The sequence below is a fragment of the Myxocyprinus asiaticus genome, chromosome 23 (genome assembly GCF_019703515.2).
Source record: "Myxocyprinus asiaticus isolate MX2 ecotype Aquarium Trade chromosome 23, UBuf_Myxa_2, whole genome shotgun sequence".
NCBI classification, from domain to species: Eukaryota; Metazoa; Chordata; class Actinopteri; order Cypriniformes; family Catostomidae; genus Myxocyprinus; species Myxocyprinus asiaticus.
Window position 1 is genome coordinate 13743937 of NC_059366.1, and position 25498 is coordinate 13769434.

General features: G+C 37.9%; 1 pseudogene; it reads right to left on the reverse strand.

Annotated features, from left to right (window-relative positions):
* LOC127413503 (ninein-like protein) overlaps positions 1 to 25498 on the reverse strand; it is a 41725-nt pseudogene that overhangs the window by 11390 nt on the left and 4837 nt on the right.

Below are 25498 nucleotides of genomic sequence, written 5' to 3' on the forward strand. Positions count from 1 at the left end.
TAAAGCTGTACCCACCGAACAAGCATTACTTCTTGGTCTATCTTCAGCTTGAGTTCTGCCTCCATCTGATTTTTCTCCGAGGTGAGGCACAGTACGATGTTACTGATCTCACGATCATAGTTTTGCTCCAGTTCGGCCTGCTCGCGTTGAACGCGCCACTCCTGCTCAGGACCCCAGACTCCTCCTGCAGTCCTACCCCTCAGCTCAGCTTCTAGTCTTTCCACAGACTGTCGCATCTGCTCTGCCCGCTCATCTGCCTGGGATTTCTGGTCTTCCATTTCACTGATCTCCATCTTAAAGCTCTGCAAGGTGTCCTTTCGCTCAACCTCCATATGCAGCCGCATCAGCTCCATACTGCGCTCATAGAAGTTCACCTGTTTACACAACATTAAAGCAGTGGTTAACCCAAAAGTTACAAATGTCATCATTCACTCAGTCTCATGTTGTTCTAACCCTATATTACTTTTTCATTATTGGATCACAAAAGGAGATGTTGCCCAAATGACAGCCTCAGCCACCATTAACTTTAATGGAAAAAAGATGTAGTGACGGTGAATGGAGGAAGAAATTATACAGTACACCCTGTGATCACTCATCTCCATAATGATGATTCATTTTTTACCATGATTTTTGATGCTAATTACTAGTAGTACCCGTGGCAAGTACACACCTAGGAGCACTTCCAAAGTGTTTACATGTTATGCTAGTACCTTAGTCTCCAGCTGGATTTTCAAGTCTTGAACTTCCTGCTCGTATCTTTCTTTCAGCTGCTCCATGGCCAGTTCTGTCTCGATGCTCACAAGGGGAGCCAAACTCTCCAAGGAACCCATGGCTGCAAAGACATGCAAAAGCTAACCGTAACCAATTTTGATGAGAATTTCATAGGAAAATAAGAACTAATGTCTTTCATAATTCCTCACCATTTTTGTTGGTGACCTGAAGCTTTTTTCTGACCTGAGATGTACATTTCTTGATTTCAGGATCATCTACAGAACAAAACAGATAGGAAAAGCTCATTCAAAAGTTAAGCATTGACTATAGAAGGGAAGGTAGATCAAGACAAGTATATAGTGTGCGAAATCTTGAGAAATAGGAAAGAGTGGAATTTACAGTTAAATTAACTTTTAATGCAAGATACAATTAGTACATTTACCAGAATCTGATTCAGTGGTTAAAGCTCTTCGGCTTGACCAGGTATGACCAGAGAAGCTGTCCCTTGATCGTCTGGTTCTCCTCCCTGAGCCCTGAGACTTCAGCTCCAGCTCTGAACGTAACTCATCGTTCCTGTCTTGCAGCTCCTGTATTTTGGGGGGGGGTTAAATTCTGCATTTAAAAACTCACAAAAGCAAAGACAACAATTAAATAAAACTTTGCAAAAGTATACATTTGCAAAACCATTTAAATTTACAGATGAAAAGTAATGGCAGGTTTTTAACAGGTTTCCCGAACACTACCATAATGCTCAAAGAGCAACTTCAAAAAAAGATTTTTGGAGGGGAATTTGAGTGGTACTTGCTTGTGCAAAACAAACTGTAATGATACTACAGTGTGGTGGGTGGTTGCCAGGGCATTGCTGAGGTGTTAAGAATGGTTTTTAGCATGTACAGTAACTGTGCTGCCAAGATATTATTGGTGCTTGCTAGGGCATTGCTAAGGGGTTGCTAGGGTGTTCTGGGTGGTTGCTTCCTGGTCCCAGTGAAAAGATTCCACCTCTATGTCTCTGTTATAATCTGGTCCCTAGATATGACTCGAGCCCCTACTTAAATGTAAATTTATGAAAAATCGTAAGCCATATCGCTTGCAATTTTTGAAGTGAAATCGCAACTCTCTAAAGCAGAAAAGCTGCACAATATAAAGTATCACTCATGTCGGGTGGTGAGTTAAAATGTCTAGTTATGTTCTAAACTTTAAAATGACTGCTTTAGACTGGAGGTTTAGAGCAAAGCGTGACTAATAAAAAGGCCAAACACTTTGATGCAATGCTTTTTTTTCCTCAGAGCAAGCCCTGGTCATAATGACTAGACTGGACTAAAACTTTCACTTAAAGCAAAATATCTACCAACATGCCAAACACATACACAGACTCACTCATACCCTGCACTTCTGCTCGTACTCCTTAATGACCTCTGAGAAGTGCTCTTCTTGATTTAGCAGTCCTGTGCCATTTGGATCAAGGCCACCATACTGTTCATTAACACAAGAATAGATCAATTATCAGTAGGGAATGAAAGCATTAAAAGCAACCTGAAAACAGATACCCATAGATGTGTCACCTTGTCCTGCAGCAGGTGGTCTAGTTCTTTCTCTAGTTTAGAGATGGTGCTCTCTGCTTCAGATAGCTTTTCCTTCATAAGACTGACCTCCTCCTCCAAACGACTGTTCTCCTGTAACGGACCTAGAGTTATTTAACCTGACACCACACTGACATGCTCAAAGAAACACACACCACGAGCTAGATAAGTTTAAACTTAGTTTAAGTGAACTCTGAATTTGCAGTACCAGTAAGGTGTATAAGGCTTTCATCTGGGTTCCTCGCCATAGCAACATCAGCTAACCTGCTCCCGGGCAGGTTATGTTCCCGATCAGAGAGCTCATCCAGATACTGGACTAATCAGTTGCGAGCAAAGTGACAGTCACTCCCCCCAGTATCTCTCACTCCAATTTACAGTGCACTTCAACGAGACTTTTATAAACTTACAAAATAAGCTATTTTATGCCATTTTTTCCCCAATCATTTTCCCCACACTGGCCATAAAATATGTATGAATAAATAAACCTAAAATAATTATATAATTTAGTAAGATTAATACAATAATGATCAAATTACTTTAAAATATAAAAACTTAATCACTCCACAATATACTGTAAATATCAGAAAAGTGTGAATGCCACCCAAACCCCTTCTTATTAGGATTTGCTGGCAGAGATACCATGAACATACAGTATTTCACTTGAAGTTCAATAAAAGCACACTAGCACACCAAATATGTCTCGTGTCTTATGCTGCAAGAAAGAACAAATTAGTGCATACCATCTACTCATTTTCCAATTGCTCACATTTTTATTATTGGATAGTGTATTAATGTCTAATAGTATTAAATGATATTATGTTTTTTAATTTATTAATACTAAAGCTTTTAATTTCAATTTTTTAAATTTCAAATCAAGATATGAAACTTAAAATTACAAGCCTGAATGTTTTTGTTGTGGAGCTATAAAGTTACTTTCACATTGATATATTATCTATTTTTTTTTTATCCCCTTTTCTCCCAATTTGGAATGCCCAATTCCCACTACTTAGTAGGTCTGGTTACTCACCTCAATCCGGGTGGCAGAGGACAAGTCTCAGTTGCCTCTGCTTCTGAGACAGTCAATCTGCGCATCTTATCACGTGGCTTTCTGTTCATGACACGGCAGAGATTCCGCATGCTACTCTCCGCAAAACACCCACAATTTACCACGCGCCACATCGAGAGCGAGAACCCTTAATCGCGACCACGAGGAGGTTACCCCACGTGACTCTACCCTCCCTAGCAACCGGGCCAATTTGGTTGCTTAGGAGACCTGTCTGGAGTCACTCAGCACGCCCTGGATTCGAACTCGTCACTCCAGGGGTGGTAGTCAGCGTCAACTCACTGAGCTACCCAGGCCCCCCCAAGATATATTATCCGTTTTAATATTTTCATCACATTCAGATATTTTCCATGCTCTAGCAGCAGCAATGTTTCTTCTTGCTGTGTAAATGCCTTTAAATTCTTTATAATTTACTAGAGATGCTCTGTTCCGTGTGAATGTATTATAATTATTCATGATTTCATAGTGATTATTCATGTTGTGTAAATGTGGTTTGACTGATAATTATTTTAACATCCTCTTGTGCTGTTATAACTGTTTAAAAATTCTTATAATTTATAATTTTCATAAACCTCTTCAGCGGAGAAGTAAATCTCGCTGACTCTCTCGGGAGATGTGACGCACTCTCTCACACTGTCTCGACTGGCTGTTCGCTTCATTCATGTGAACACGCTCGTGAACTAATAACCTCGGGATCAAACTCTGAATTGATTGATAAAGTTGGTAACGAGCGTCTTGATACCAATTAACCCTAATGAAGCCTGATTGGATTTGGTACGTTTTGTCAAACTAAAACCAATCCTAGAATCCAGAATTTGTTCAGCTTTTTTTGTGATACATGAAACTGTTCTGTAGCCAAGGGAACAGTTGTGAATTGAATTCTAGGAAGACTTTGACTTATTTATACCATAAAAATATTACTTTCCAAGTGAAATATTCAATGGAAAATTAAACAATTGTGTGGCACGTATATCTAGATGAATAATAGAATATTGACGCTGCTCTCTGGTTCAGCTTCTGTAGCATTCTGCGGTCAAATATTTGTGTATAACAGGGGTCTTCAACCATTTTCAGGTCAAGGGCCCCTTGGTGGGTAGAGAGACAGAGCCTGAACCCCCGTTACAATATTGTATAAAATTGAGTGTTGCGTTTTATACCAATAAAAACCTGTATGGTAGGCTACCATATTATTGTATGTACATCATTTTTACATTGCAAAGCCATTGAAATCATTATTAAATGGCCAGCTGGTTGGCTGGTTTTAGCTGGTCGCCCAGCCTGGTCATAGCTGGTCAGGCTGGTTTTAAAGGGGTTCTGACACTTTTTTTAGCTGGTCAGGCTGGTCTTAGCTGGTCTCCCAGCCTGACCAGCTAGTGTTCAAACCCCCTCTGAAACCTGCTAACTGACCAGCCTGGCTAGGCCGGGTGACCAACTAAAACCAGCCAACCAGCTTAGGCTGGTTTTAGCTGGTCTTTTCAGCAGGGATTTACAGCAGGGGTCTGCAACATTTTACACATGAAGTGACATTTCTAATTTCCCTTGTTAATCCCCATGCAAACCTCTTCCAAAAATAAAGACAAAGGCAGACAGATAAATAGACAAACAGACAGACCCCGTCCATGCAGTGTAAAACAACTTTTATATGGTTACTAAAATGAAGTCTTCATCACACGTGGGTGATCGATTTTATACATAATTTCAAAATTACTGTTCATTTCATTGAGTAAAAATGTGTAATGAGGAAAACAATGACTATGTATGACTTAAATTATGTTGATTACAAAGTCACTGTCTTGTGTGTGTGGAAGGTTAAGGACCGTGTATGCCAGCTAGATAATCTCAGCGGTAACTTTATTTTGTTTTTTTACACCAGGCAAGTAAGCTATTGCTCTGAAAGCAAAACAAAATTAAAGAAACTATAAGCTGTCATCTGCTCAACCGCACAGCGCAACCAATGCAAAGCAGACACGTTTACTCATGCGAACCTCCACTGCAGCGCTGCTGAACCTGATGTGTGTCGTGCATCAAGCGGCTCGTGATGAGCAGTGATCGTGTGAAGGGTTTGTCCGGGCTGTGCGCTTCTGCTGACTAGCGCTGTTTAGTCACAATTTAAGATTTGGCATGCAGCTGCGAAGGACTTCAACATGTAGATAGAATAAAATTCATACTCCTCTCTCGCTGTCACTCGCATGCGAGCAAGTGATTATTACATATGCCAATGGTGGATCAAACAATAATTTGCGGACCCCATGCAGTACCACCACAGACCATTGTCCCAGGCCCAGTTGACTGCTTTTCCTTCACTATCCATTCCTTCACTACACAACACATTCCTTCAGTCATATCCTAACTCAAAATAAATTCATATGCAAGCATTCTTTACATTTGTCTCCATTCTAATGTCAAGCATTTAAGCATAAGTTTTTAGATCAAAAGGTTAAGATCATGACAAACAAAAGTTTGGACCTACTTGGTCGCATTTGACTGGCAGTGTAACTGTCACTTTCATTCTCTCGTATTCCTCCGTAGTCTCCTTCCTCTCACATTATAGTATAATTTTAATTTTAACTCAATATGTCATGTAACAAGCTGGATAATGTAGACTGTCAATATGGCAAAATAAACCCCTTTAGGGTGGATCCACTATCAGGCTCATTTTGCGATAATGACTAACAGTACATTATACCTTACTTGTTTCTGTTCCTTACCATTGGTGGGACATAAAGTTACATTTAGAATGCATAGTAATTCTGCCATGTATAATAATCAGCGTTCCCACACTTTTTGACCAAAACATTTCCATGATATTTCCATGACTTTTCCAGTCATTTCATTTACTCCTTAAAAAGGAATAATTCACCCAAAAGAGAAAATTCTCATGATTTACTCACACTTCTGGCATCCCAGATGTGTGACTTTTTTTCCTTCTGCAGAACACTAAGATTTTTTAAAGAATATTTGAGCTCTGTAGGTCCTCACAATGGAAGTGAATGGGTGCCAAAATTTTGAAGCTGCAAAATCCACATAAAGGGAGCATAAAAGTAATCTTTAAGACTCCAGTGGTTAAATCCACATGTTCAGACACAATGATAGGTGTGGGTGAGAAAGATCAATATTCAAGTCATCATAAATTCTCCTCTCTGCCCAGTAGGGGGCAATATGCATTAAGACTGTGAATCACCAAAATCAGAAGAATGGGAATGTGAAACTGACGTGGAGATTGACTGAGCAGGGAGGAGAATTTATAGAAAAAAGAAAGGTTAAATATTGATCTGTTTCTCATCCACACCTATCATATCACTTCAGAAGACAATGATTTTACCACTGGAGTCATCTGGAGTACTTTTATTTTTCCCTTTTTGAATTTTGGAGCTTCAAAATTTTGGCACCCATTCACTTGCATTGTAAGGACCTACAGAGCGGAGATATTCTTCTAAAAATCTTAAATTTGTGTTCTGCAGAAGAAAGAAAATCATATACATCTGGGATGGCATGAGGGTGAGTAAATTATGAGAATTTTCATTTTCGGGTGGACTAACCCTTTAAGAGCAATTACCTATGGAATATTTTAGAGCATAATTACAAAAATGTATATTCAGTATAGCATTTTCAGTGACTTTTCCAGGCCTGGAAATCAAAATATTCCACTAATATTTCCAGATTTTTCATGACTGGGCAACCCTGAATAACAGTGATATCAGTTGTTACCTTGGCAGCAGTGCAGACTTCCTCCTGTAGGCTAGCATCCTGAGCCCTGAGCAGCTCCAGCTCCTCTTGCAGCCTCTCCCGTTCCTTCTCTCCCTGCTCTAGAAGCACCTCGCTCTCATACTCCAAATCGCTCCTCAGTGCTGCAAGTTTATCCCGAAACTCCTGCTCCAGACCTCTGCATCAATGGAAGAGACAAGAATAGGTATAATACCTGCACACACAGCTTCCACAGAGTTGATCACATATGGACTAGAGCACAACAGCCTTACTTGATTTTAGATTCATTGAGAGACTCTATGGCGGCATGGCGATCATCCACCTCTCTGACCAGCTGCAGGTTGCGGCGGTCAGCCAGTTCCAGGTCAGCCTTGGCCTTGTCCCTCTCCTGACAGGCCTGGTCTGCCAGGACTCTAAATGTTGGATCACAAAACCACCACACTATAAGAAGGGAATTCGTTCTGATGTATCTTTTGTCACAAGTAAAACATTTTAAAGGGATTGTTCATCCAAAAATTAAATCCTATCATCAGTCTTTTTCTTCTGAATTTCAGAAGATCCAAAGCAGTTCTTTTCCATATTTTTCAAGTGTAATGAGACCAAAATTATCCAAAGATCCAAAATGACAAAAATAGCACCATAAAAGTATCATAGCAGTAGTCTGTATGACTTGTGCATTATATTCTTCTAAAGGCATACAATAGCTTTGAGGAACAGACCCAAATTTAAGACATTATTCACTGATAATCTTGCTCTCTGCTGAAGCTCTGAAATAAACTGGATCAAAATGGCGCGTAGACACCAAACACCATTGGTTCTCACACAGGGTTGTGTAAAAATATAGATTTTCTACTGCAGTCACGATCTTCAGTTGAATGATCTCAAAACCAATTCTTAAATCCCAAGACCAATATTTTACGCTATGCGCAACCCTCTACTTCAATGAGAGAAATCGCTCGCATTTGCAACCAAATTTCCACGCAAACTGCGTGTCATTGAATAATGTCTTAATTCCCTTTCAATTCTTTACAGTCAGTTATTGATCAAAAACAACAAAAAATAAACATTTAATTCTAATCACCAATTGCACGGATGAGGTAAAGCCATTTGAGTCTCTCATTAACATGCACTCATTTACAGACGCTCTTAACAGAACAGCCGGTTTTCTAAAAGAGACAGTACCGGTATTCAGCACGTGTTCAACAAATCAGTGTAAATACCTGTAAATAGTACAAATTATGCAATTAAACAAACATAACTAAATATAATATACGCAATATAATATAGATGGAATACATGGATTTGTTCATTTTTAAAAGACTAAAATGTGACCAAAATTATGACTAAAGTATAATTAGTCAAATTAATATTTTCATACTGTATAATAAACAGCATTAGCTGGGAGAGAATTTCTTTAATAAGTTAAAGGGACATTATAACTGAAATTTACCCATATGAATCGATAATGAAATTGGAAACAGGAAACAGTTTCAAATGGAAACAGGAAATCTGTATCAATTCCCAGTCCTATTCTCACATGTCTCTGCGTGTGTGTCTAACAGAACCAAATTTGATCTGAATGCTTCAGTTGAGGAATATAACGTATTAAGTTGCATTTATGGACCACTTTTATGGTGCTTTTCTGTCATTTTGGAGCTGCACAGATCCAGTCCCCTTTCTCTTTAATTATATGGAAAAGAGTGCCCAGGAAATTCTTAAAATGTACCTTTGGTGTTCCACAGAAGAACGAACAAAATGAGGGCGAGTAAATGATAGAATTTTCATTATTGGGTGAAATATTCCTTCTACCTCACAAAAGGTGTTTGGACAAGCAAAGACTCTTGTAATTGTTTCTACTACAAGAATTATGCCACATAAAGAATACTGTTTGGCATCACCTCCAGGTGGAGACAAAGATATAACACAGACATCAATTAATCCACTACAGTGCAACCGCCCTCATTTGACAGTAAAGATACAGTAGGTCTGACAAGAACAACCCTCACTTTAAGTAGTTTATCTCATTCTTGTAGGAGATCAGAGCAGCCTGATGGATGCCATTTCCGCTGACGAGTAGCTCATTGTCCAGGGCCAGAGTGAGTTCAGCCAGACACAATCGCTCCTCCAGAGAAAAGTCCAGAGTCTGTACATAGGTTCACAATGCAAAATAATTCATGACATTCAGTTCATGGTTTATACTAAAACAGAGATCAAATTTTCATGCAAACATGTATCAATTTATCATCGGCTAGGGTTAAAAAAAAAAAAAAAAAAGTCTTATTGCTATGAAAACGGTGCAGGACAAGCTATGAGCCAAACTGTAATACTTTGGTTTAGGGATCCACATCATTCTATGCAATGGCGTAACTACCGGCAGTGCAGGGTGTGCAGCCACACTAGGGCCTGGGGAGAGACGGAGGCCCGAAAAGAGAGGCGGACTGGGAAACCGCTGCCACAAAACGGGGACGCTGTATGCCAAAGTGGGCCATGATATGCATCAAACTCCCATCACCACCCCCCCTCGGTTGACAACTTCACATCAATTCTCCCCCAGTCGACAACTTGAAAATGACTTGCACTGGGGCCCTAAGGACCGAAGTTACACCACTGATTCTATGTAGTAAATTCAAAGCACTCTATTACTTGGAGAATATCCATGCTGTTGTGAATGCCCTCCTCCATCCAGAGGGCGATGACTTTCTCTGGAAATGTGCATCCCGATCCATCATCTAGCCGGGTCAACAGCCTCTGACCCACAGTAGCTGACAGTAACGAAGGGGAGGTAGAACGTACCACACGCTCCTCAAGGGCCTGAGAGAGCAGAGGGAACGACATAAAATAAACACATGCAAAATGATCCAGCAAAGTCAGTCAAAATTCTCATCACACAGTCCCTCCACACACTGAACAATGCTGTCCTTGAAATGCCAGAGCTTTAGCCTCAATCAAGAGGAAAAATATTGCACTGACCACTAATAAACATGCTTCTGGTGTCGTAACCCTTAAGCTGGCTTAGCCTCATTTTAGTTCCAGTCACCGCAAAACTTTCATGCAACTCTGTATTTATCATCAACCACTGAACATTCAAACTTATTTTTTTTCCTCTTTAAAAGGAACACAGATCTTGCCTGATCTTTAGAGTCTAAATTTGACAAACAGCATCCTTAAAGAATCCTTTAAGGAAGAGTTCACCCAAAAATTAAAATTCATAAATGTTAAGCAATATTTTAGAGATTGACAACATTAGTCCCCATTCACTTTCACTGTATAGGAAAGAGCAGTGCCGTCAAGATTCTTCATAATTTCTCTTCTTCTGTTTCACGGAATATAGAAATACAGAAAGTCCTATTGGTTTGGAACGACACAAGGGTGAGTAAATGATGACAACATTTCCATTTTTGCGTAAACTAACACTCTAAATGCGAACATATGCATGCGTTTTTCTTCTTCTTCAATTATTTACTTTGTTTGCCTGGCTGCACTTTAGATAAAATCCTGTTGTTAGTGATTTACCTCAGAAATGTCATCACTAAATGACTCCAAACTATCTTTACGTTCCCATATAAAAACACTGCATGCAGGTATGAGGCCTGTGGTGCAGTACATCTCCTCAGTGTTGAGAGCAGGTTTGGCCATGGCACAGGAACAGTGTGCTTTGCTAAAAACTGGAGAGCAAAAAAAGAGGCTCCACCTTGCCAATTAAGTTAATTGGTTCCAGTCTCTGCAGCCCTCAGTAACTTGGCCTGACATTGGAGTTCTGAAATTAATCCTATTTGACAGTCAAGCCATCATTTAGCCGCCTCTTTTGTCTCACTGCTATAAAAACTATTTTGCACATAGAAAAAAAAAAAAAAGAAAAGTGAATTGTGTGACCAGAAATGTAAAATAATAATTCTAAAATCTTATATTTTATTTTGTAGTCACCCTTACAGATTGGATTAAGCCTGGAATACAGCTCTGCACACTCTGGGCATTCTCTCAACCGACTTCAAGAGGTGCAACCTGGGATGCTCTGTCCACCTTCTAAATTAATATATATATTTTTAATTAACATTTTTACTTTTTTACTTAAATACTTGAGTACTATTTATATTAATCTACAAAATTAGTATCAAGCATTTACGCATACACTTTCAGATGAAAAAGTGTTTAACAGAATAGTTCTCCCAAAATGAAAATTCTCTCATCATTTACTCACCTTCATGTTATCCAAGATGTGCTAAGACTTTCTTTCTTCTGCTGAACAAAAATAAAAGAATATTTCAGCTCTGTAGGGCCATACAATGCAAGTGAATGGTGGCCAGAACTTTGAAACTTCAAAAAGCACATAAAGTAATATACTTAAAGGTAATCCATATGACTCCAGACTCCATCTTCAGAAGCAATATGATAGACGTTGGTAAAAAACACATCGATATTTAAGTTTTTTTTTTTTACTATAAATATCCACTTTCACGTTTTACATGATTTTTCTTTTGTTTTTGGTGACTTGCATTCTTTGTGCATATCGCCACCTACTGGGCAGAAAGGAGAATTTATAGTAAAAAGGACTTAAATATTGATCTGCTTCTCACCCACACCTATTATATTGCTTTGTAAGACATGGATTAAACCACTGGAGTCTTATGGATTACTTTTATGCTGCTTTTATATGCTTTATCGACCTTCAAAGTTCTGGCACCCATTCACTTGCATTGTATGGACCTTCAGAGATGAAATATTCGTATAAAAATCTTCTTTTGTGTTCTGCGGAAGAAAAAAATCATACAAGGGATTGCATGAGGGTGAGTAAATGATGAAAAAATGTCAATTTTTTGGGTGAACTATCCTTTAGTTCCCTAAGATCATCATGAGAAACACAAATTCAGTCAAGTGTTTACAAACTTTTGACTGGTAGTGTATATAAACTTCATATGCACATACAGAATAGTCAGCAAAGCTGTTTTCACTTTGGTTGATATTGAAATGGAAAGCAGATTTTTTTCATGACCATAAGAGTTGATCCTGACCTTACAGATGGACCGCTGAGGTTTGGGTCGGGCTGGGGTGGAGGTAGAGAGGGGTGAAGCATGGAAGTGTTGTCTGAACAAACCACCCTGTAACTCACTGAGACTTAATCTCCCGTCCTGATCTTTGTCCAGTTTCCTGAACAGAACATCTAACTCCTCACAGACACAATGATGTGCAAAAAAATAAGTTAGTAAGTAGCAAACAAGCAGCACAGAGTGGCTCAGGTCAGAATGGAAAACTAGCTTACTATTTGTTGAGTAATACTCTGTATACTGTCTACTATTTTAAAAAATAAAAAAAATAGTGGGTGAAACTGTATACATTATTCCATAAATATTCATCTTGGAAATAAAAATGGTTATTTCGCAATTTCAGTGCAATTTTGGGCAAAAAAAAAAAAAAAAAGGAAGAGTTTTTGGTAGTCTGTTCAAAAAATGATCTCAAATAAATGTTAAAAATAGTGTCAATAATTACTTTAATCTTTACACTGGAAATGTGTGCTTTGCTCCAAACCACTAATTTCAGTGAATGTAGTAGGTCATCCCATCCGTGTATATATCTGTTCTATGTATACAGAAAATAATTGGCATACTGTCTACTGTACACATACTAAATACTGCAGAAAAAGCAAGAGTAGTATGTTAGTATGATATTCAAACAAGCCTTGATTTCTTTCTTGGTTAATGTGAATATTTATCAGTACAGAATGTTACATGACTGTACCTCTGATTGTAAGTCCTTGAGGCCGATGTGGTCACAAACGAGTGACAACTCCTCACGGTTTAATGATCCTCCGGCTCCAACCCCCAGCTCCTCCCATAATGCCCTCACCTGTCCGTCTGTGACTTCCAGCCGAGGGTCGAGGGAGCGCTGAGGACTTTCTGTGCCATCTTGAGTCCAGAGCTTCAACTGGCCTTGGGTATACAGTATGTAAATCAGATGGAAATCGAGCCAAATGTTGATTTTTACACAAACCTTCTAAATTAATGGTACTGTTCCACCAAATTTGGAAATATTATGTACCTTGTGCCACAACATACTGGTGTGTGGACTCCTTGTTGCTTCCAGTATCCTCATCTGACTTGAGACTCTGTAAATAGTGTATTTAACAGTTAAAATATCACAATGGTTATGTTTGGAACAAAACAATAATATATTGCACAGTATATACTGTACACTCACAAAATTAAAAAATATTAGGCAGTATGTGAAAACTTTCAAAAAGTTGTATGCTATATGGTTGCCAGGTAACCTCATCATGTTGCCATTTAATTGGTGTCCAGTTACATCTTTGAAATAAAAATGGTTATTTTGTATTTTTAATCCAATTTTGTGTAAAAACAACGTAAAGGTGATGAATTATTTTCAGTGTTTAAATACTTTCTCCTATCTCAGCTTAATATGCAGAGGCAACTATAAGTCAGCAACTCTTAAGTTGATTTTCCTCGAAGTGTAAACACTATGGCACTGTCAAACATTGCTCTATAGACAGTGGAGTGTTTGGTAAAAGTCATTATTTTTGCAATACAGTTTGGTGATGTTAATAGCGCAGAAATTACACACTTCGCCTTTTATATTTGTAAATCTGATCATGAGTAAAAAAAAAAATATATATATATATATATATTCAAAAACGGATCATTCGGATTATGTAGTAGGTCATCCAGTTATTTTGTGTATACCTGCGCCCCATATACATATATATACATGTATATAATGCTGAAATAGTAAAAGTAGTTTGGTATGTTAGTGTGCTGAGCATAAGATCACAAAGAGGCACAACAAGAGATCTACGTATCTTGATTTTAGGTATTGCCTATAGACTGATGAGTTGAGCAAGCACAGTAAAATAGTTGAATGAACTAACATGGTGTAGTGACACCCGAAAGAACAATAGAAGAGCATAAGGCATTCCATCCCTCCTATCATTAAATGCATGTTTATGTCAGCAAGTAACCTCCACTTATCTTTTTGCACTTTTAATCCAATTTTCTGATCAAAAAAGGAAAGAAAATGATTTAAAAACAGTACAGTATCCAGCACAGTGTGCTCTCTTGTATGCTAGACATTTTGGCAAATGTATTAGCATGTTATCTGGGTGTTCCTGGCATATAGAAAATGTGCATACAATGCACAGTATACATACAACGACCGTGCGCAACGCCTTATCTAATTTTCATGAGAATGCAAAGCACAAGTGGGCGTGGGTGGGAGTGTGCTATCTGTGTGTGTATGCACGCAAAATGTGGGTGTATTTTAATGAAGTGGTGCAAAGCACAATTTATTATTTTCCTAAGAAATAGGTCATTGCGCTAAGATGTTTCAAAACCACTTCTGTTTTCAGCACAAAGTCTACAATCAGTTCCTGAATTTGCAGTTTCTACGAGCAGGTGGTAATAAAGTTCATGTCACAACTCTGAAAATATACTGGAACATCAAATGAATCACTTGTTATCGTTTTATGAAACAAAATGTATGAGATTTGTGTTAAACTACCTAGAGGTCATGATTTACTTTTCAATTATCATTATTATGTTAATATTTACAATTGTATTTATTATATAATTTGTAGTGGTATTTTCCACCTGATTTTTAAGTCACTGCAAAAGAAGTTGGAGGGGGTAAAATGTTTGGATTTGGGTGTATACAATTTTTTTTACCACTTTGTTATTTTAATTATATTTTAGTTTAGTTTGAAATGTAAATTGAATTTAGAAATATATATATATTTTTTTTTCAAGAAATGAATTACATTTTTCAAAAAGGGGGGTGTCGTGTTCAAAATAATAAATAAAGGAAAAGAAAAAACTATCCCTCGATCAACAGCCCAACCCAGAAGGCTGATCACAGTATTAACAATCGCTGTTAATACTAACCATATACTTATATTCAAGATCTATTCTCTAAAAGCAAGTGTAAATATCTTATATGCTGCTTCTCAGGTGAGGATTTTTAGATATTTTAAAATATTTAAATTTTTTATAATTCAACATTCTCAGATAACTATTTTGTCTTCTACAGTATAGCTACTAAAGAAAGTATACATTGTTTTAAAGGAGTTTTAGATATTTATATAGGAAAACAAGCCAAAACAAAAACTTATTTTGATGCAGTGTATAATGAGGCGAAGACTATCCTCTCTCACATCTGTGCTCACTTTGATCCATCTTTAACTCTCTCTTATTAATAAAGATGTGTATTGGGGCCTGGGTAGCTCAGTGGTAAAATACGCTGGCTACCACCCCTGGAGTTCGCTAGCTCGCTAGTTCGAATACCAGGGCGTGCTGAGTGACTCCAGCCAGGTCTCCTAAGCAACCAAATTGGCCCAGTTGCTAGGAAAGGTAGAGTCACATGGGGTAACCTCCTCGTGGTCGCTATAATGTGGTTCGTTCTCGGTGGGGCGTGTGGTGAGTTGAGCATGGTTGCCGCGGTGGATGTCGTGAAGCCTCCACACGCGCTATGTCTGTGGCAATGCGCTCAACAAGCCATGTGATAAGATGCGCGGGTTGATGGTCTCAGACGCGGAGGCAACTGGGATTCGTCCTCTGCCACCTGGACTGAGGCAAATCACTACGTGACCACGAGGACTTAAAAGCATATTGGGAATTGGGCATTTCAAATTGGGAGGAAAAAAAATAAAAAATAAAGCTGCATATTGCCAATTTTCTTCACAATTACAAATGCACAGTGACATATATTAGGATTCAATAAGTCACGAGCCATCACGTTATGATCTAGCTGATCTAGCTGAAGCGGAAGCGCTCGAGTGACGAGCATCCCCGCGACAAAGTGTGTATCAGCTGGGTGCAGTTTCCATCTCTCCCCCTTAGATCGGGACACTTCGCGCATCTCATAGAAAAGGCACTGACCGCACAGAGAAATGCCAGTTTTGGAATTTGTAGTAATTTACATGATCTGCTTCCATATTATTTGAACTTTAATAAAGGATGCATTAAAGATATAACACCAGGGTGCTTTATTGCACAATGAGAGTGCTTCTGTATTTACTAATTTGGTATTTTTGTATAATTCCCTCATACTTTGCGATCTACATCACCTGAAGCTGTTTAGAAAGTTTAGAGTGCATCTGGACTGTGAGCTGTGTAATTCTTCCTCTCCTCAATCAGGCGCGATTTAAGGGTTTGAGAAAACTATAAACAGCCAGATCGTTCATCCAAAATAAAAATTCTGTCATCATTTACTCATCTTCATGTCCATCCAAACCTGACTTTCATAACTGGAGATGTTAGGCAGAATGTTCTGCAACCGTTTACTTACAGAGGTCAATCAGTCTGCCAAGATTCTGCTAAGCATCTCGTTTTGAGTTCCATGGAAGAAAGTCATACAGGTTTGGAAGGACATGAGTAAATGATGACAGAGTTTTCATTTTTGGGTGAACTATCCTTTTAATTGAATACAAAACAATGAAGGGTTAAACATATCTTTGCATCTGAGGCATTGCTCATGTACACAATCCCTCATATGCATTCACTGCTATGAAAGTGTTGAGGTCTTGTTGAAGAGGTATCTACATAAAATGTGGTGTGCTCAAAAACTACCTAACAATCAGAAAAGCAATCCTTCTAAGAATATGGTTATCAACAGCATATCAACAGCATTCCATAACTTCTGCATGGTGAAAAAAAGTAATGTTTTGTCATCCCCAAAACTAAATAATTTATGCAGCATGAAAAGGCGAAAAAGCTTGTATGCAATATTCATAAGAGCCGATTCAATAATTTACAGAACATCAACAGTGCTGCTGCTCAAATTAATGTAAAAGGATATACGAACAGGAATCTGTGATCAGAGATGTGGATCTACACAGCAGGACTGATCACCCTCTGTCCAACCTCAAACAAATCCATCTAGCTTGCTTCCTCATTTGACATATTTATTTGACTTAGTGCTTCTAAGGCAGCACTGTGTCGATATTCCTCATCCCTACATTCTGGTAAACCATAACCCTAGGTATTTCAACTCACTGCAAAATAAATCTTTTTTGTCTTGTTTTCCAGTAAAATTATCTAAACATTCTTAAAACAAGATACATTTACAATACTATATTTTGTCTTGTTTACAAAATGTTGTAAGGTTTATGCTTATAACAAGAAGAACATATTTGCCAATGGTGCAAGAAAAAAATAACTTGATTCAAAAGGAAAATTGTACTTTTCTTATCCCATTGGCAAAAAGCTTTTTTGGTTTTATTTTCTCTGAAAACAAGACTTAACATCTCAGCCTGATCTCATGAACAGTAAGTCACCGTGGCAATGAAATTGCATGCCTTATTACACTTTTTGCTGCAGTTTCCCAGTGAAATGTCCAGCGGGGGGCGCCAAAAGCAAGTGAAATGGTGTCTTAATCATTAGTCTTTAAGGTGAATTTTAGATGGAGGTTATAATAAGTAAAACGTACCTCCCTAACTTAAAACTTTAACCTAAACCTAACCAATAGTTATCTAAAATCAAATGAGATGTAGACACAAGACAGACCTTTGCACACCAAAGGCGAATTTTTGCCACAATTTCTCACCATGACCAACATTTTGAATCGAAAAAATGTATTCCTAATGAACCATTCTCACCTGGAGCGAACATTCGCGCTGAATCGCATGCGGACAAGGCGAAGCTTTTTTACAATGAGTGTATAAAAAATATTTCTTTGCTAGGCAATGAAATGCCCTTACCAATAAAATGTGAGCCTTGGATCACGTGTCAGGAGCCGTTGCAGTTACTAAAACCAGTGCAACAGGTGGCACTAAAGCACCAAAAGCTGTTTTGACCACCAATATTAAACGCTGAAGAACCAGCAGTGAGGAAGTGTAGTTCATGTGCATCAAATGTCTTAAAAACTGAAACATATTTATCATATGGGTTCTCTTAACATGTAAATGATATTGCTGCATCACTGCCTTACATACCCTTTAAAAACTCTCTGATCTTTTGACTGACTGTCTTCATAATTTATTCCATATTGCTGCAATTTTTGCCATTGCATTTAATCTTACGGAAGTTCTCTTATATCTCTAATATAACATACTGTATATCGTAGCATATTTTCCTTTGTATCACCTTTTTTAATAAACAACTTTACGGATCTTAAGTGTTTTTCTTCGCCAAATATTAATGATATTAATACTATTGCTTTGACTTGCAGTGCACTGTATATATGTATTTGTATCAAAATGCCTTTGCATACCAAAAATATTGGTGGACAAAGACCTTTACCCTAAACCAACTCCTAAACCTAACCGATAGTGTCCAAAAAGAAAATAATTTTTTTTCTGAAGCAACCACATCATCTCGTGTCACTTCTATGACACTTTTATCTCATGTGCCAGCTTGCGTGCTTGGCTGGGCTCGAACCGCAGTCCAAATCCAAAGTCCAACAGTCTATCTGTTGAGCTACTGAGCTAGCATTTTTTCTTGTTTTAAGGATGTTTAGATATTTTTATCTGAAAATAAGACAAAAATACTCAGTAAGAAAATCTTTTTTTTTTTGCAGTGATGAAACTAGGGCTGAAATGATTAGTCGACGTTATCGACAATAAAAAATTGTCGACAAAAGTTTCCATTGTCGAATAGCTGTTTGATCTCATTTAACGTAACATGAGATCACATTAAACTCTGATAATGGTGTGCAAGAGGAGCACTGCAGCTTGCGCCTGATTGAGGGGAGGAAGAAAACACAGCTCACAGACGCACTCCAAACTTTCCAAACAGCTTCAAGTGATGTAGATCACAAAGTATGAGGGAATTATACAAAAATACCAAATAAGTAAATACAGAAGCACTCTCATTGTTAAATAAAGCGGAGTCGGAGCTCAAGCAAAACTTGCATGTCTGAGCATCTTTAAAGGACACACCCCGGCATTATATCTTTAATGCATCCTTTAATAAAGTTCAGATAATAAGGAAACAGGTCATGTAATTGAGTACAAACTCCGAAACTGGCATTTCTCTGTGCGGTCAACGCCTCTTCTGAGTCATGTGAAGAAACCCGATCTAAGGGGGAGTGTGTATCTTATCATGAAGCAATCAGCGATACACAGCTCTATTAAGAAGAGAAAGTGTTTTTTGTGAGTTAAAAAAATAATGAGTTTTTGATTTGTAGTTGTTCTGGCCTGTTTTCCAATATAAATATCTAAAACTCTTTTAAAACAACACACATTGTCAAACAAGTGAAAAAAAACACCTATATTAAAGATACATTCTCTAAAAGCAAGTCTAAATATCTTATATGTTACTTCTCAAGTAAATGTCTTGTTTTAAGGATTTTTAGACCATTTTAAATGGAAAACAAGACAAAAACGTTTGTTAATAATATAATTTTTTGCAGTGAATTTCTTTATTTAATTAAACTTAATGTATTTTTTTCCTTTAATTCAGTGAATGTCATTTAGAGGTATTTTTAAAAGATGATTTTGTCCTCTTTATTGTTAGTATGCATGTTTAATACAACCTTTTAAGTCGGGGCACAAGCTGAATAGCCGGTTTAGAGCTAATGATCAACCGTAGCAATAATCGACGGAATAGTCGAATAATCGTTCTAATCATCGTTAGATTCGTCGATTATCAAAATAATCGTTAGTTGCAGCCGTAGCTGAAACCACTTGAAACATTTCTTTTTTCCTCCTTTTTTTTACTTTTCAACCCCTCCCCTCCAACCATCTGACTCCATTCTGGCATGGAACACCCACTTTTCATAATTCAATTCATTTCCGATGGATAAAATCAAATCCTGCTCTACATTTTTTCTTGTTTAATATCCTGTTACATTCGGGAATGCGCTAGATTATAGAAATTATGAGGTTTGCGAACTGCATTACAAGTGATTAAGGATTTAAATTTTGGTCTGTTTCTCACTCAAAGTGATCATATCACTTCTGAAGACATGGATTAAACCACTCGGGTCATATGGATTACTTTTATGCTGCCTTTATGTACTCTTGGAGCTTGAAAGTTTTGGACCCCACTGAATTACACTGTATGGACAAAAACACCTCATACATCATTCAAAATATCTTTCTTTGTGTTCGGCAGAAGAAAGAAAGCCATACGAGTTTAAGACGGCATGATGGTGATAAATGATGAGAGAATTCTAATTTTTTGGTGAACTGTTCCTTTAAAACCCAAATTTTACACTGTTCTTTTGCTGCCTTGCAAGCACTGGTATTTCATTCAGGAAAAACAAATATTGTTTTTTATTATGTTTATTATGTTTATTATGTTTTTAATTATTTATTATTATACCAAGAACAACCATAATGTATTCACAATTACAAGCACCCCAGTAAAGTCTTTTACATAATGCTTCAACTGTGAATGTTAACTATTTAAAAGAGATTACTGATGGAGACATGATGAGTTGGATCCTCCTCTTACACAGTAGCACTGAATCGCTAGTGACAGTGAAGTGAGTGGCTTTAGAAACTGTGCGTAATCTCCCCCCGCCCGTTAAAATTGCCTGCACTGGGTTAGATAAATGATCTAAATATTTCAAACATCGAAATGAAAAAGAGAAGATAGGAGAGGGAGAAACAGAAAGTCACAGAGCAGAAAAGGAGAGAAGTACAAAGAGAGAGAGAGAGAAACGGAGAGAGTCGGAGAGCTCTGGTATGCAATTGTGTGTTTCTAATATGAGAGGCACAGTTAAAGGAAACGCCATGCCAAATTATAGTCAAACCCTTTCCTTGTTTTACTTCACATTAGAAGAAGAAGAACGGAGTATACTGAGCTCCACCCAGACCAACTAAAAAAGACACTGGTTGAACACGTACAACACATAAAGAAACACCACACTAAACATACAGGCACTAAAATACACTGGGCCAAATGGACCTTGACAGACTGGTTCATAAACACCAAATGCCAAATGCTGGTCACTGCCAACATAAACTCTACTGTGATAGACCAGCATACTTTCTTAGCAAAGGAATTTGATGGTTCAACTCCTCCACAGACTGTGACCTACTCTCCAAAGAACTCTCAATCTAAAGCACCATTACACTAAATTTTTAGGTAGTGGACAAAAAACACTTTTAGGAAGTTGACATGTCCTGCGTGTGTGACATGCTACACTTGCGGTCCATTAATTTTGAAAACAAATGTTTGTATATGCTTAAATATGTGTGCCCCGCAGCTTATACAAAGGCCCCTCAACAGGGCCCTCTTATAGGACCCTTTTGCCTTCCTGTTTCTAATTACATAATTTGAGACACTCTTTAATCTTATAACGCCACCTGGTGAAAGATTCCATGCTCTTCTGGAAGTAGAAGACCTTGTAAAATAATTTCCAAAATAGCTACCTTCACATTGTGATGCACTCGTCTTGCCTTTCAGCCCTTCAAAGCTCTCACAATTTAGGGTAAAGTCTTTGAAGGAAGTAGAGTATAAAGATGATCACTTCTGAATGGAACGCACCCCATCATTCAGATGAGTCAGAAAAGATATAACAGCATGAGCCAGAACTGCCTGAACTCTGCTGAATTTCACCAAACCTTTGCACACATACTGTAGGAGACTACTGTATTTGTTAAATTCACCAATATTTAAAGTGTTTGATGAAGTTAAAATATTTCATAATGTATTACTGGCCCTTTAATTATATGCATTTGTATACATAATTTGTACTATTTACACTAAGTATTATGTACAACAAAAATTAAAATGGTACTGTCTCTTTAAGAACAGTGACTGTTCAGCGAACATGTTTCGGTTGAGTGGTTTCTTTACCACATCTGTGCTGTTTTAATTAATCTGACTGTAAAAAACTTACCAGGTATAAAAAGAGAATTAAATCAATGAAAATTGATTGCGTAAATCTCAACTTTAATAGATAATTAAAGGCATAATTCGCCCCTGTTCTTAGGTACTTTATTTTGAGTTGGACATGACAAAAGTCATTCCTTGTACGTAAGCAAGATTAATTAATTTACCACTCCAACAAGTGTTTTGAATTCATAAGAGTAATTTCATTTCGGAATCTGACTACACTGGTAGAGCTGTATGTTCAGCACTATAGATTTAAAAGAACCTGCTCATGAGAGTCATTCGTTCAGGAATCGGACTACACTGGTCACGCTGTATGTTCCACACCGAAGATTCAATAGAATTACAGTGCTACCGTGTAATAACGCTGTAGGAAACACTGTCAGAGTATTTTAGTACGGTTTTGCATCCGCATTGGTGGAAAATTGCACGTTCAGAAAGATTAAACAAAACCGAAAATCATAAAAATCATACGGTTCTGGTATTTATTTATTTTTTAATGGAACCGGTTCTGACCAAGAACTAGTTGCTGTGTTCTGGGTGATTGCTATGGTTTTTCTCGGTGGTTGCTAGGCTGTTCTGGGTGGTTGCTAAGCGGTATCTTACTGGCTCACGTCAAAAGAGCCCATGCACACACAAAAAAAAAGAAAAAGAACTTTCACTATTGTCAGTTTTACTCAATGCTCCCATGTACATATTACTAAAAACTTGAGTTGATTCAACTAAAAAATTATATTGTCAACTTTACTTAATCCATCTGCATTGGGACAACATGAATATTTTTTGGTTTGGTTAACTGGGCAGAGGATTTGTAGTTCCTTGCATGCTTTGCATGGGACTCGACAGGGAGAGTAAATGTTAAAATTATGTGTTATTTATGTGTCGTTGTGCAAGATAAATATAAAGAGGGAGACTTGTAAGTGTTAAATATTTTGTTACGAATTTCTGTTATGTTGTAGTTTTGGGGATTACCATCATGGTGAAGAGTGGAGCTTGAGCCTAGGTTGAGGACCAATACTTTTAAGTATTTTACATAGCGACCCCCAAGCATCTTCCTTTGTTTATAGTGCCAAGGCAAGATGATAATGAATCCAGAAAACTTTTAAAAATCAAAACGGACTGAACGAGAGGTCCAGCAGCACAGGTTTTCATTTGCACTGGCTCTCCTGTCTGCGCACAAGTAAAATGACTCCAGAGGAGAAAGTACAGACAGCTGAAAATAAACACCTCTTTTATGAAAGCTCCAGCTCTTTGGAGAGAGAGAGAGAGTAAGAGAGCAAAAAGTAACACTAAAGTCTGGTGACGGTGGGGGCTGCACTACTTGAACATTCCACATTACCACATTTCCTGTCTCTGAAAAGCAGGTCAGCCCAGATCCAACCACCAAAATCACACTGACTCAGGTACTCAATTGACTAACAATACAACACCTAGTGATGAACACCTAAAGTGCTACTACCATTTAACGATGCCCGTTTGCATACAGTCCTATGAAGACACAACTATTTGCACTTGAATCCACATTTTAATCTTCCTCAAGTTTGAATCTAATGTGAATTAGACTCTTTCTACAACCCCAATTCTGAAAAAGTTGGGACAGTATGAAAAATGCTAATAAAAACAAATGTGAGTGATTTGTAAATTATAATCACCATTTGCTTTATTGAAAGCTCTACAACTAAATATTATATGATGTTTTAACCTTGTGAATTTCATTTTTTTTAAATATACAGTAATTTCAAATCAGTTGATTGCAACACGCTCCAAAAAAGTTGGGACAGTCGAGTGTTTATCACTGTGAAACATCACCATTTCATCTAATAACACTTATTAAGCATTTGGGCACTGAAGACACAAGTTTGTTAAGTTCAAAAAGTAGAATTTTCCCCCATTCATCCATTATGTTGGTCTTTAGCTGAACAATTGTGCAGGGTCTTCGTTGCCATATGGTGTGGTTAATAATGCACCACACATTCTCAATTGGAGATGGTCAGGACTGCAGGCAGGCCAATCTAGCACCCGCACTCTCTGCTTTCACAGCCATGCACTTGAAATTCGGGCAGTATGTGGTTTGAAGTTGTACTGCTGGAAAATGCTGGGACGTCCCTTGAAAAGACAGTGCTGGATGGCAGTATATGTTTCTCCAAAATGTGTACATATCTGTCTGCATTAATGATGCCCTCACAGATGTGCGAGTTACCCATGCCACGGACACTGATACATCCCTGGCCCATACAGACACTGGCTTTTGTACCTAACGCTGATAACAGCTTGGATGGTCCTTTTCCTCTTTGGCCCAGAGAACACAACGGCTGTGTTTTTCAAAAACTTTTCGAAATGTGGACTCATCGAACCAAAAAACAGTTCCACTGTTCCTACTTTCCATCTAAGATGAGACAGAGACCAGAGAAGTCGGCAACGCTTCTGGGCAGTGTTGATGTATGGCTTCTCCTTTGCATAGTAAAGTCTTAACTTGCATCTGTGGATGCAGCAGCGAGTGATGTTGACTAACAAAGGTTTACTAAAGTAATTCCAAGCCCATGTTCATGATATCAATTACAGATGAATGATGCTTTTTAAGACAGTGACGTCTGAGGAATCAGAGATCACACACATTCAGAAGTGTTTTTTTCTTGCCCTTTACGCACCGAGATTTGACCAGATTCCTTGAATCTTTTAATTATATTGTGCACTGTAGAGATTGAAATGCCCAAAATCCTTCCAATTTGTCTTTGGGGAACATTGTTCTCAAAGTGCTGGATCAGTTGCTGAAGCATCTATTGGCAAATTGACAAGTCTTGAATGATCTTTGCTCTTGAAGGACTAGGCTGTTTTTGGAGGCTCCTTATACATTAAACAGTATTATGACACAATTGCCTCACCTGTTTAATATCTCCTGTTTCACATCGCCTTGATATTTCAACTCGTCAAATTGTTATTAGTCTTAAATTGCCTGTCTCAACTTTTTTGGAGCTTGTTGCAATCATCTGATTTGAAATTACTGTACATTTTTAAAAAAACTATCAAATTCACAAGGTAAATATCATAATGTGTAGTTGTAGTGCTTTCAATATAGCAAAGGGTGAATATAATTTACAAATCACTCCTTTTTGTTTTTATTAGCATTTTTCATGCTGTCTCAACTTTTTTGGAATTGGGGTTGTACAATAAAATCAGCCATCAGGCAAAACCAGCATCCAATGCTTGGGAGCAGCATCTAAAACACAACATTTGCTGGTGACCAGCAATGCTTGTCTTTTCAACAGAGACAGGCTGATAATAAAGATAATAAAGATGTAAATATGATGAATTTTACCTCAACACTCTCCAGTGAGGTGGAGCGCCTGAGCTTGGCTCTCCTCACACCATTTGTTTCTACTTTGTCTGTCACAAATGGTGGGGAGTCTTCTGAGTCTGCTGTGAGCTCCAAGTCAGTCTTGTCTGGCCGTGATCGGCGTCCGTACCTTTTGGCTCCCTTCACATATTTAGGCTTCACCTCCTCCGGGACAGCTTGAAAAACTGAAAATGATGCATTAGAGTGACAGATAATGAAAACATATCAGATATAATAATCAGAAGTCAAAAGAAAGAAAATTATACACATTGATTATAATATGAATCCATATGTTTTAAAAGCTGATCTTACATCACACTGC